Source organism: Mauremys reevesii, linkage group 14, assembly GCF_016161935.1.
Source record: "Mauremys reevesii isolate NIE-2019 linkage group 14, ASM1616193v1, whole genome shotgun sequence".
NCBI classification, from domain to species: domain Eukaryota; kingdom Metazoa; phylum Chordata; order Testudines; family Geoemydidae; genus Mauremys; species Mauremys reevesii.
This window is the reverse complement of record NC_052636.1, coordinates 23538216-23551114: the sequence shown is the minus strand read 5'-3', so window position 1 is coordinate 23551114 and position 12899 is coordinate 23538216.

The following is a 12899-nucleotide window of genomic DNA, read 5'->3' as shown; positions in this document are numbered from 1 at the left end:
ATAACGTCAACTACAAAAATGATACACATCTGGAGGTAGCATCATTATAATCAGCCAATCAGAACCTCTCCATAGACCCCTTACATGACAACCTTTCTACAATATTGGCTGCAAATATAGCACAGCGGTCGCAACGGTGATCTATACAGTTACAGATTATGTCAATAACATCACAGGAGGTGACATGGCATCAGTGAGACTGATAGTGGAATACTGCCTCCAGTTTTGGTGTCCTCAGTTTAAAAAGATGTGAAACTGGAGCTGGGGCAGCAAAGAGCCACCAAATGTCCTGAGGGCTGGAGAAAAATGCCTTCTAGTGAGCTATTGAAAGAGCTCAACCTGTTTAGCTTATCAAAAGAAGATTGAAAGGTGGCTTCATTGAAGTGTTGAAGTGCCATATTGGAGAGAAAAGATTGGGTATTAAAGGGCTCTTGAATCGAGCAGAGAAAGGCATAACAAGATCCAATGGCTGGAAGGTGAAAAGAGACAAATTCATATTGCAACTAAGGCTCAAATATTCAACAGTGAGGATGATTCATCACAGGAACAAGCTACCAAGGAAAGTGGTGGATTCTCCATCTCCTGATGTCATTTCATGAAGACTAGATGCCTTTCTGGAATGTGTTTGCCCCAAAAGTAGTTATTGTGTCATACAGGAGGCCTGTGATATGCAGGGGGTCAGATTAGATGCTCTAATGGTCTCTTCTGGCCATAAAGTTGACTCATTTCTGAAAAACTGAGTGTAGCATTGGGAGCAGCGTCTGATGTTTCCCTGTCTAGCCGGCTTGCTGCCTAGAACGAACGCTCCTTGAGTGGGGTGATCCACAGGGAGTAGCTCAAACCTGCAAAGTGCCTGGCCAGGGGCAGGACATTAGCCCAGCAAGGGAGGGGTGCGGCAGTGACATCACAAAGGCCTTTGGCAGGACCTCAGACTATTGGTCCAAGGCGGTGGGGAGGTGGTGACCTCACAGAGAGATGCTGACATCAGCCAGGCAGGACAGGGGCGAGGGGCCAGGGAAACCTCAGAGACCCCTGTGGCTTTGCTTCAGCAAGTCTCCTTCTCCAGGTCTCTCTTTGAGGACTGAGGGAGTATTCGGGTTCACGGATGTGAGCGTCAGGAGGAATCTCTTTCGAGTTTTCTCCTTCCCTTGTAGTGATTTTGCTAGAAAACAGCCATCCCTGTTTAGAAGGTAAGAGGCTCCTGGAGGTTTGAAACCTGTTCAGTCTGATCCATCTGGTGAGAGTTGAATTCTAGGCATGGAAAACACGAGCTTAAGGAGGCAGAATTTTATTGCGCACCTGGGATTTTGTCCCTTAGAATCACTGGGGACATTAGGGTTTGTCCTTTTTGTTTCACCTTTTCCTCCATCCCTCCCTCCCTCCTTTCTCTTCGTCTCTTGCTTTCTTTGTCCTTTCTCCTGTTCCCCTCCTAACACCAGGAGGGGAGTGTGTGTGTGTGTGTGTGTTTGTGTGTGTGTGTTGCGGGGGAGTGCTCTGCAGCTCCCACTGTGGGAGGTCCACCCAAAAATGTGGGGCTGAAATAGTGCTCGGGCAGTGATCCCCACCAGTGACCTGGGCCATCCTTTGGGCTCTCTGGTGAGAACCCTCAGCCTCCCGTCCTCGGTCTCTACCCTGATTGGCTGAGCAGGGGGTTATTGACAGGGATGAGACTCAGGTCCTTGTTGGTCTCTTTTAAGACCAAGTAAATAAGTCAGAACCAGTTACATGTTTGATAAATTTTGCTGCTTCTCTGGAGGGCCACCCAGAGAATTCAGGGGGCCTGGGGCAAAGAAATTTTGGGGGCCCCTTCTATAAAAAAAATTGCAATACTATATTCTCCTGGGGGCCCTTGCAGGGCCCAGGGCAAATTGCCCCACTTGCTCCCCCCCACGGGCGCCCCTGGGAAAAATAAACCTTCCACATCTCGGCACAAACCCAGTTTTGAGAAAACTTCTTTACAAGGTATCACTGGTTCTCAGCACCAGCTAGTGCTAACAGGCACTAAAGCTCATTAAAAAGGTTGGACAAATATTTTCCATCAAAACTTTTTCTGGATCGAAAACTAGGGGTTTTTAAAAACCAGAAAAAAAATCACAGACAATGTCTGCTTTCCTTCAAAATTTGTTGTGGTTTTTTTAAATTGAAAAGCTGAAATTAGTCTGCCAAAACCTGAACGAGGTTTGAGGTTGGAGGTTTCAGAAGTATGCTGCTTGCTGTATTTGATTGTTTAAAGAAACAATAAAAAAAATTCTGCTTAAAAAAAAAATCCAAAACTTTTGAACCACCTCAGCTTGTAACCAAACACCTGAGCCCATCCAGGCAGAGATTTTTCCAGGTTTCTGATACTCTGCTGGCTTCCTTGACTCATATCTGTCTCCATAACTTTGGGTTCATTTAGGTTAGAACATAAGAACAGCCATACTGGGTCAAACCAAAGGTCCATCTAGCCCAGTATCTGTCTACCGACAATGGCCAATGCCAAGTGCCCCAGAGGGAGTGAACCTAACAGGTAAAGATCTCCTGCCATCCATCTCCACTCCCTGACAAACAGAGGCTAGGGACACCATTTCTTACCCATCCTGGCTAATAGCCATTAATGGACTTAATCTCCATGCATTTATCTGTTTCCTAGAGACTGGCTCCATGGGGTCCCTCACACACTGGAGACGGTTACTGTGGGTTTTTCTTTACTATAGCTTATGTACATACTCCACAAACTGAGCATTTGAGCTTGTTCCAGAATCTGGGATGAGCCTATATTGTCAAAACTGAAATGCTCAAAATAGCACATGCATGTGAATGGACACAGGGTGCTAAAATTAAATTAATCCAGGGTTCTCAAACTGGAGGTCAGGACCTCTCAGGGGGTCACGAGGTTATTACTGGGGGTCGTGAGTTGTCAGCCTCCACCTCAAACCCCGCTTTGCCTCCAGCATTTATAATAGTGTTAAATATATAAAAATGTGTTTTCAATTTATAAAGGGGGGGTCACACTCAGAGGTTTGCTATGTGAAAGGGGGCACCAGGACAAAAGTTTGAGAACCACTGAATTAACCCCTCTGGAGCCTCAGGGAATGCAGGGGAGTGGGGGTCTCCCTTGGTAGGGTTGGGAAGGATATTGCTCTTCTCATGTGATCCCTCCCCCAGTGGCTAATTTTAAATGAAGCTCCCCTCCCCTGACATGAATCTCCCTATGGCACTGAAATTAAATACAGACTATAATTTGGCATTTGAGAAGTGAAAGGGATGGGAGCCCTAATGGAAAAGCTAACAGCTTGGCTCGTCTGCAAGCCTCAAACTGCTGAATGAGCTTTAGGGTAGGGAAGGCTGTGCCTCCCAAACAGCCTGGCCCTGCCCCCTATCTGACCCCCACTCATCCTGCTCCTTGTCCCCTCACCATCCCACAGAGACCCCCACCCCTGTCCCTTGACTGCCCCGACCCCTATCCACCCCCCCGCTGAGTGCTGACAGACCCCCCCTCCAGAACACCCACAATCCAACCCCCCATTCCCTGCCCCCCCTCCCTGTGCCCTGACTGTCCCCAGGACTCCCTGTCCCTTAGCCAACCCCCCTGGCCCCAGCCTCTTACCCCCGGCTCCCTCCTCACCCGGAGCTTCAGCGCCTTGCTGAACAGCTGCAGCGTGTCTCCGGCGGGGCCTGAGCTCTGCCCCGCTCAGAGCCGCATGGGGAGGGGGCGGGGCTGTGAGATCCACGCCGAGCGGAGGGAGCTGAGCTCAGCCTGAGCTCGCAGTGCCTCCACTTCACCACGCAGCTCTGAGCGGGGCGGGGCTCAGGGGTCCTGCCGGAGCCACGCTGCAGCGGTGTCCAGGGACGCTGTTTGACGCGCTCAGGCTCCAGGAGCTGGGCGGAGACGGGGGTAAGGGGCTGGGGCGGGAGCCTCCGCTGTTCTATTGGGGGCCCCTGTGGAGCCCGGGACCCGGGGCAAATTGCCCCACTTGCCCCCCACTCTGGGCGGCCCTGCTTCTCTGCATTAATGGTCTCTGAGCAGTTCATGATTCTCTCTAACATTGCAGTTCTCCTCAAATACTTGCTAAATAATTCCTGTGCACTGTTGTTGGTCTGGAGCTCATCTGAGAGCACTTTATTCAGGTCATTCAATGTCTGAAATTCAAGATCCGATGGTTAGTTTGAAAATCAGGGCTCTTGGGTCCTATTCCCAACTCTGCCACTGACTGGCCATGTGACCTAAGACAAGTCAATTCTCCTTTCTCAGCCTTAGCTTCTCCCTCTTTCAAGTTGGGATAATAATGATCCGCTCCTACCTACCTCACGGTGCGTGGAGGCAGGGCCAGCTCTAGGTTTTTTGCCGTCCCAAGCAAAAAAAATTTTTGGCTGCCCCCACCTCAGCCCTGGGCTCCCCCCTGCACCTCCCTGCCACCCCAGACCTGGGCTCTGCCCCCTCCACCCACACCCCCTGCCACCCCAGCCTTGGGCTCTCCACTCCCAACCCGCACCCCCCTGCCATCCCAGCCCTGGGCTCTCCACTCCCAACCCGCACCCCCCTGCCATCCCAGCCCTGGGCTCTCCCCCCCACCTGCACTCTCCTTCCACCCCAGCCCTGGGTCACTGGTAACTTGCTCCCAGGGTGGGTCATTCAGCAGGAATTTTGGATGTGCACAGAACACAGACAGGATTGGTTCCCATATGGTTACAGAGCTGCAGTAAAGTTTTCAGCTTGTGTGATTGGAGGAGATCTGGATGCATATTATAAGACTGTCCTCCATAAATGAGGAAAAGTTGAGGTGCCTTTATTATTCTTTTGTTCCACTCTTTCTTTCTCTGGGGAATTTGCCAATGCAATATCACTGTCTTCCTTTTAAACAAATAAAACAAAAACAAACAAAAAGGCAATGGCTGTTGAAAATTGCAATTCCAGTCCTAATAACCCCTGGGAAACATTTCTTGCTCAAATTTATCCTACTTTTTCTACAGCAAATGACAGTGGATCAGCCTATTTGATTTGGGAGAAATGAAGTAACAGCTGCCCAAACTGAGCTGGAGAGCACTTCTGGATGTTGAGGTGTTCAAATCTGGAAGGCAGGTGCTAGATTCCCTTTCTGAACATTAACTAAATCTGGAAAGGAAAAGTCAATATGTGCTTCCACGGCTCAAGAGTGGAAATCCGCCTACGTGCCTGGTGCTGTATCTAGAGCTGCCCAGGTCCCATAAAGCCTCCCCTCCCTCACTTTTCATTTTAAATTCTAGTGGGATCCACGTACCTCCCTTGCCAGGCTTCAGATAGAGAGGGGCCCTGTCCATTCAGTCCCCCCAATTCCTTCTTTGGGGGCTGCCAGGTGAGGTCACACCAGTATCCCTCAGCCAGTCTGGGGGTGTCTTCTGAAGGGGATGTCTGGGGCAAAGCTTTCTAGTCCAAAACGTCGGTGGCTGGAGGTGGGGCTCCATTTTCAGTAGTTTAATGTTTGGTGCTGCAGTGAGTGACTGCTGGGTGCAGTGATATAGTGACCCCTGGGGCTTTGAATGAGGCTTTACACTTGGGAGGGTGAGGGGGCAAGTGGGGAGCAGGTGGGCGAGCGGGTGGACAAGTGGCAGGTGGGCACAGAGGTGAGCAGTGAGCCAGCAGGGGCTCTAGGGGTGGGCAGGGGGGTTTCTGACAGGGGAGGGAGGAGGTGAAAGGAGGAGTGGTGGGTGGGGACTGACTAGCAGGAGATGCAGCAGGCCAGTGGGGGCTAGGGGGTGAAGAGGGGTGTGACGATGAGATCTGGACACCCTATGGGTGCCGTTTCTTCCCCCTCCCCCCGTCTCCCAAACCTTCCTTTTCGGCCCACAGCTGTTACAGTGAGGAGGCGCTGGGGAAGGAGGGTTTGTTTCTGTGGGGCGGGCGGTGCTGGGGTGTTTCCACAGGGATGGGTGGCACTGGGGGTGTTTCAAGGGGCTGGTGGCACAGCCCAGGGGCGGGGCAGCTCCTGGGGTCGGGGCTCTGGCACAGCCCGGGGACGTGGCAGCTCCTGGGGCGGGGCTCTGGCACAGGCTGGGGCAGGGCAGCTCCTGGGGCGGGGCTCTGGCACAGCCCGGGGCGGAGCAGCTCCTGGGGCGGGGCTCTGGCACAGCCCGGGGCGGGGCAGCTCCTGGGGCGGGGCTCTGGCACAGCCTGGGGCGGAGCAGCTCCTGGGGCGGAGCTCTGGCACAGCCCGGGGCAGGGCAGCTCCTGGGGCGGGGCTCTGGCACAGCCCGGGGCGGAGCAGCTCCTGGGGCGGGGCTCTGGCACAGCCCGGGGCGGGGAGGTCCTGGGGCGGGGCTCTGGCACAGCCCAGGGGCGGGGCAGCTCCTGGGGCGGGGCTCTGGCACAGCCCGGGGCGGGGCAGCTCCTGGGGCGGGGCTCTGGCTCAGGCTGGGGCAGGGCAGCTCCTGGGGCGGGGCTCTGGCACAGCCCGGGGCGGGGCAGCACCTGGGGCGGGGCAGCTCCTGGGGCGGGGCTCTGGCACAGCCCGGGGCAGGGCAGCTCCTGGGGCGGGGCTCTGGCACAGCTCGGGGCAGGGCAGCTCCTGGGGCGGGGCTCTGGCACAGCCCGGGGCAGGAGTAGCTGGGGGGCGGGGCTCTGGCACAGCCCGGGGTGGGGCAGCTCCTGGGGCGGGGCTCTGGCACAGCCCAGGGCGGGGCAGCTCCTGGGGCGGGGCTCTGGCACAGCCCGGGGCGGGGCAGCTCCTGGGGCGGGGCTCTGGCACATTGTGACGCAGGAGCCTGGGCTCAGCAGCTGCTCCCTGGTGGCCACGTGCTGCCAGCAGCGCTGGAGCCGCCCGGGCCGGAGCGGAGCCGCTGTTCTCAGCTGCAGCAGGAGCTGCCCCCGGCCCGCTGGGCTCCAGGTGGGGACAGAGCCTGGGCCCGGGGCTCCCCTGGGGGCAGCTGGCGGGGCGGGGCGGGAGGGGAGAGGCCGGAGCTGCAGGCGGGGAAGGGCGGGGGGGCAGGCGGGGGATTGATCGGTTTCTGGGCCCCCGGGGAGCCCCGGGGCAGAGAGTGTGTGTGAGTGTCCTGGGCCCAGGCGTGCGCAGGGGAGCCCGGCACCCCAATGCCCTGAGCCCGGCTGGGAGGCTGCTCCCCCTCCCGTGGGGGCTCCGGGGGGGGAGGAGGCTGTGGCGGCTGCAGGCGGGTGCTCGGCCCCCCCGGGAATGACCCGCTGCCGGCAGCTTGTGGCGCCTCCTCCGCTGAGCTTTTCCCCGGGGGCGGCCTGGGCGCGGCTGCGATCAGCTGTTTGCTGGGCAGGCTCCGCTCCGCTGCCCCCCCCCCCGCTCCTGGGGGGCTGAGTGAGCCCCCCCCAAACAGCCCCAGGGGTCGGTGGGGGGCGGGGCCAGCAGCAGCCGAGCCCCCCCCCGCTCCCCTGGGGCTGCCCCGCCCCGCTCGGGCTGGGGGCTCTGCCAGGGCCCCGCGTGAATCGCTGCTCCCTGCCCGCCAGGCTCGGCTCCGGCCACAGCAGCGGCGGGTGCCCCGGGGAGCCCAGCTGGGCTGGGGCTGGGGGAGGTTGGGGGGAGGAGAAGCTCCAGATACCGGCAGGGGGGAGAGAGGAGCCGAGCTGGAGGGGGGAGGAGAATCCCCGCTGGATTGGGAGGTGGGGTGGGGCCCCAGACCCCAGCAGGAGCTGCACTGGGCTGGGGATGGAGGGGGAGAGGAGCCCCCCCTGGGACAGGGGGGTGGAAGCCTCGGACCCTGGCAGAAGATGTGGGGCTGAAGTCCCCGGCTCAGGAGCCCCAGCCACCTTAGTGGCAGAAGTTGCAGGGCTGAAGCCCTGACCCCCCCTCTGTGTGGAGCTGGCCTGAGCCCCTCTCGCTCCCATCCCCCCTGTGGAGCTGGCTCCCACTCTCCGGCGGTGGGGAAATTCAGCCCAAATCTCCCCATGTTGGTATCTCCATTCCCCTCCCCCCCATCACCCAGCCATGGATGGATTTAGCCCAGGAGGCAGGGTCAGTGTTGGCCCCATTGGGCAGGCGGGATCTAGGGCACAGCGAGGTGAATTGACTTTCCCAAGGCTAAGCAGGGAGTATGTGGCAGAGCAGAGACTCAAACCCAGAACACCTGAGCCTGAGTCCTGTGCCCTAACCACTAGGCAACCTTCCCCCGAAGGAGAGGGAACCTCCTCTGCCCCTTTGAGTGTGTGGGTGGGAGCAGCCACTAGACAGAGCTGCCAGGAGGTGGGGAGGGGGGTTGGATAGTTGGGGGGGTGATTTGAGGGTGGGGGGTCTCTGGAGGGCAGTCAGGGGACAAGGAGCGGGGTTGCATGGGTTGAGGTTCGGGGGTGCCTGTTGGGGTGGAGCGGGTTGAGGGCAGGCAGGGAGCTGTGGGAGGTGGATGGGTCGGGAGTTCTGGGGGTCCTGTCAGGGGGCGGTGTTACCAGATTTGCCCATTACTTGGGGGTACGCTCATTTATTCGGGTTACTTTTCTGGGGAGGGGATTCTGTAATTCTATCCATGTGCTGCTTGTCTCATGTGTGTTTTCATATGGAGCTCTGCTCCTCCCTTCTGCACGTCCCCTCCCAATGGAGCTCTGCTCCTCCCTTCTGCACGTCCCCTCCCAATGGAGCTCTCCTGCAGGACCTCGGTTCCCTAGGGCTGGGTTTTTCCAGCCCCAAAACCGGATGAGCCCCCACCCACCCGCCCCTATGATAACAGAGCAAGTCTGAGCGGACCGGGTCAATCAGCACTGCCACGCTGACCCCGTATCTGCCCCTGGACTCACTGGGCTGGATGAAGCAGCACTTCCAAGCTGTTACCCTTATGTGTCCCAGATTCAGCACGGCCCTGTCCCCACTCTCACATCACAATTGTACTGGCAGGAACCTCCTTGATGAGCAAACCCCACAGGATTCTGGGCGCTGCAGGGATCTGTAGCTTAGGTAAGAGACGTGTTGCTGCAGAGTGACTGGGGGAAGCTAAAAACACAAAAGAGTGAGGTTCAGCAAGAGAGAGAGAAGCAGCCAGCTGAACCATGCAGGTTATGTATTGAATACTGGTGATCACTGCACAAGGAGCCTAAACCAACCTAACATCCACTATTAAAGGTTAATAGCTACGGTAGAAAGGAAAGCAGAGCAAGAGAGAGAAAGTGGGGGGGTCTCAGCCACTCCATGAGGCTTGAGCTGGTCGGGGTTCCCAGGTGATGCTGGTAGCTCAGGGTCCTGAGGGCTGGAGACAGGCAGAGCCCCCAGCACGATCAGTCAGGAGAAGATGGAGTCCCAGTGGAACTGATGCCTAGTTTGAATCTAAGCATCAACACCCTGACTGGAGGGTGAGTGGGGATTTTTGTAGAGAAAATACAATGGTTCAAGGGAGAACAATGCATTTGTTTATAGGTAAGGCTGATAACTCAAGGGTTTTCTGTAGACTAGACAATAGGAGCTGATCACTCTTGGCTATGGGTGGTGTTTTCTTCCAGGGAGCTCACAATGCCACTAGGCAGCTTCACTATTTGGACATCAATTAAGGATCCATTGCGACAATTGGTCTGATAATTGCTGAGCTGGGTGTGGGCAGGTGTAGGTTCATTAGCATCTGGAGCAGAGATTCCCATGATGCAGTGCTTCCCTGCTTTTTCTGGTCCCAGAATTCAGTGTGGTTCTCTGCTCTCCATTCTGTATGTAAATTGAGATGGCTTCCTGTCCCATCTTTCATGCAGATGAGGCTAGGGGAGTCGTCTCCGCTCTCCATTCTGTATGCTAATGGAGATGTCTTAATCTTGTCACCCTTGTCAGGAGGGGTCTAGGTGTGTCTCCCAACGCCCTTCACTGCTCTCTGCAAGTGTTTTTCTCTGATGGGTTTTGGTTTAAGCAGAGGATGGGGGGTGTCTTTCATAAGTCAGGCTGGATACTGCACCCTGCTTCCCCAAGAACACAGAGGTGTCTGGGATCAGCGGGAGCGGTTGGATGGGGCGTGGGAGTCCCCGGGGTCTGTCTGGGGGCGGGGGGGTGGATAAGGGTCAGGGGGACAGGTAGGGGGTTGGGTCCTAGGGAGGCAGTTACAGTGGGGGGGTCCCAGGAGGAGGCAGTCAGGGGACAAGGAGCAGGGGGGGTTGGGGGTTCTGAGGGGGGCAGGAAGTGGGAGGCAGTGGATGGGGTGGGCTAGGGCAGGGCTCCTGGGTGTACACCCTAATGAAATGTGCTGCACACGCCTATGGTCACGGGGGTGAGCCACTCGCATTCTTTTCCTGTTTGTGCCATTTCTTTCCATCTCAAAACCTGAGAACAATTCTCTCTAGTTCTTCCCCTTCTCTCTCCCCTCCCCACATGTGGCTAGAAAATCCAAGGAGATTCCTCATTTTCCTAAAATTATTGACTCTCTAGTCTCTCATTTTGCCCTATTTTCTCTGTAATTCTTCAGTTCTCCTCAGCTTTGGGATGTGAACCCAGCCTGTTTATCTGCAGCAATTTGTCCTTGGGTAGGTGGAATTTGCTGTCCTGTGTCACTCCCCCAGTGTGGGTGGTGGTTAGTAGGTGCTGGCTGGGGGAGCCCGCAGACACGGCTGCCTCTGGGGGGGAGATGGGGGGGCGATCTCTGCCAGCGACAGAACATGGCCGCACAGGAGGGGAAGGGAGGAGCCAGTGTCCCTATGGGGCCTGTCCAGCCCCTTTGGGTCTGCTCCTTTCCCGCATTTTGTTCAGAGACTTTTTGACTGGGGAGGCGGAAAAATCTCCCTGTGGGCTTAACCTGGCAGGAGGGGCCAGGTCTCCCCTGCAATAAAGAGATGGAGCATTTCCCAGCATGGCAGAGCCTAGGCTGTGTCTCTGCAGGGAAAGATCCTGGGGGAATTGTGATGTGACATGAACTGTTCTGAAACCTCTGCAACTGCCCTTCTCGCCCTGCCAGGCTGCAGGATGTCGTCCATGTTTCACTCCAGCTCGTCCCATGCTCCCATGGGACAGGGAAGGGAAATGGCTGCAAAGGAGCCAGCTCAGGTAGGGGTTATGGGGTTGCTGGTGGGTTCCTGCTGGAGGAGGGACAGCAAACACACAGGAGGAGAGAGGTTTGGGCAGTCTGGTTTGGGGTTGGAGTTTGCCAAAAAATTCACGGGGGGAGAATGGGAGGAGGCCAGGGTGTAGCAAACCTGTTGGGACTTGTTCAATATGCAGCTCCCATTCTAGGAACAGACCCACGGGGTTAGAGGGTGGAAATGCTCTAATTTGTGGGACAGGAAACAACCCCCCTCAGTGGGGCTAGGAAAACGGGCCAGACTCCCAGGGCTGGAGCCTGACCTGATTAACCAGCCGCTGCTGTGAGATGTGAGGGGCACCCACCAGGGAGGCTTAGGGGGGGTTCTTAACCTTTTTCTTTCTAAGGCCCCCAACGTGCTATAAAAACTCCACTGCCCTGCATGTGCCTGGTTCTCTGCATATAAAAGCCAGGGCTGGCGTTAGGGGGTGGCAACCAGGGCAGTTGCCTGGGGCCCCATGTGACAGCCCCCCCCCCGCCAAGCGAATTGCTCAAGCTTTGGCTTCAGCCCCTGGTGGCAGGGCTCATGGCCCCAGGCTTCAGCCCCAGGCCGGGAGGTTTGGGCTTTCTGCCCTGGGTCCAAGCGAGTCTGACACGGGCCCTGCTTGGAGGCCCCCCTGAAACCTGCTCGCAGCCCCCCAGAGGCCCAGGGACCCCTAGTTGAGAACCACGGCCTTAGGGGATGTGCCCCTCCCCCACACCCAGCTCCAGGGCTGGCCTTAGAGAAAATGGGGCCTTGGGTGAACTTGTATTTTGGTGCCCCCCATCCCCCCTGGCCCCCACGGGCTCCCCACCATCATGTCCAGACCCCGATGCCTCCCTCTAGGGCTTAGTTTGTATTGAAAGAGGCGCCAGAGCTCAGCCCCTGTTGGGTTACATCATCCCTATGCTGCCTTGGTGGAAAGTTATAGTTGCGTGGTTACGAGAACAGAGGGATAAGATAAAGTTGTTATGAGAAAGTAGGGAACTGCCAGAGCGAGGCAAATGCCAGGTGGCCTAATTGGGATCAGATAAGTTGCATGGGAAATGGGAAACCAGTAAGCAAAGGGCCATGCATGTGAAAAGTGTGTGTATCAGACAAAGAACCAATCAGCAGCAATGTAATGTTGGTGTGTCTGACGTTGCTAATATGAAGAAGCCTATATAATATAATGCATTGTAAATAATAAATGATTCAGCTTGCAATCATATTGGTTGTTGTGCTTTATCCGGCTCGCCTGCAACGCAACAAGCCCCGGCTCAAATTCAGCACTGGCAGGGCGGCCTCACAGCAGCGGCTGCTGGCCGAGCGCCCAGCTCTGAAGGCCGTGTCACCGCCAGCAGCAGCGCAGAAGTGAGGGTGGCCTGGTGTGTGGTGTATTGTGCAGCCTTTTATTTTATGTAAAGTGCAGTTTGTAATGTGGCATTTCACCCCCGCGGGGTCGGCTCTGGTGGCGACAGTTTCAAGCTTAACAGAGTGAAAGTCGCCTCTGCTACTTGCTTCAAACGTACAGTCTCTAGGAACACACAAAGACCAAGGGAAGTGACCACACAGACATTCACAAGCACAAGGTCTAGTCGGTTTTACAAGTTTTATTAAAGTTACAGTTAAGGTTATGACGACCCAAGTGCACAGAAATTCTATAAAGACCTGTGCAAAAGTTACAACTCTAGTTCTACTCACAACAATAGTATTAGGGTCTGATGTGTCTCTCATGGATTGATCATCAGTAGAGGATGGTTCCTGCTGGAGTTTCCCACAGGAACTCAATTTTCCTGCTCTGGGCACCCCCTTTTATAACGTGATTCTGATTATACCTCATTAGCATTGACACACAACCTGTGTCCTGTGGAAACAGAGATGCCTTTCCAGATTTTTTTTTATTTAAAATTAATCTTCTGGCTAATTGTTTACCCTGTTCCCACTTGGTACCTCTTTTCCCATCATCTTAGGGCATCGGGTTATT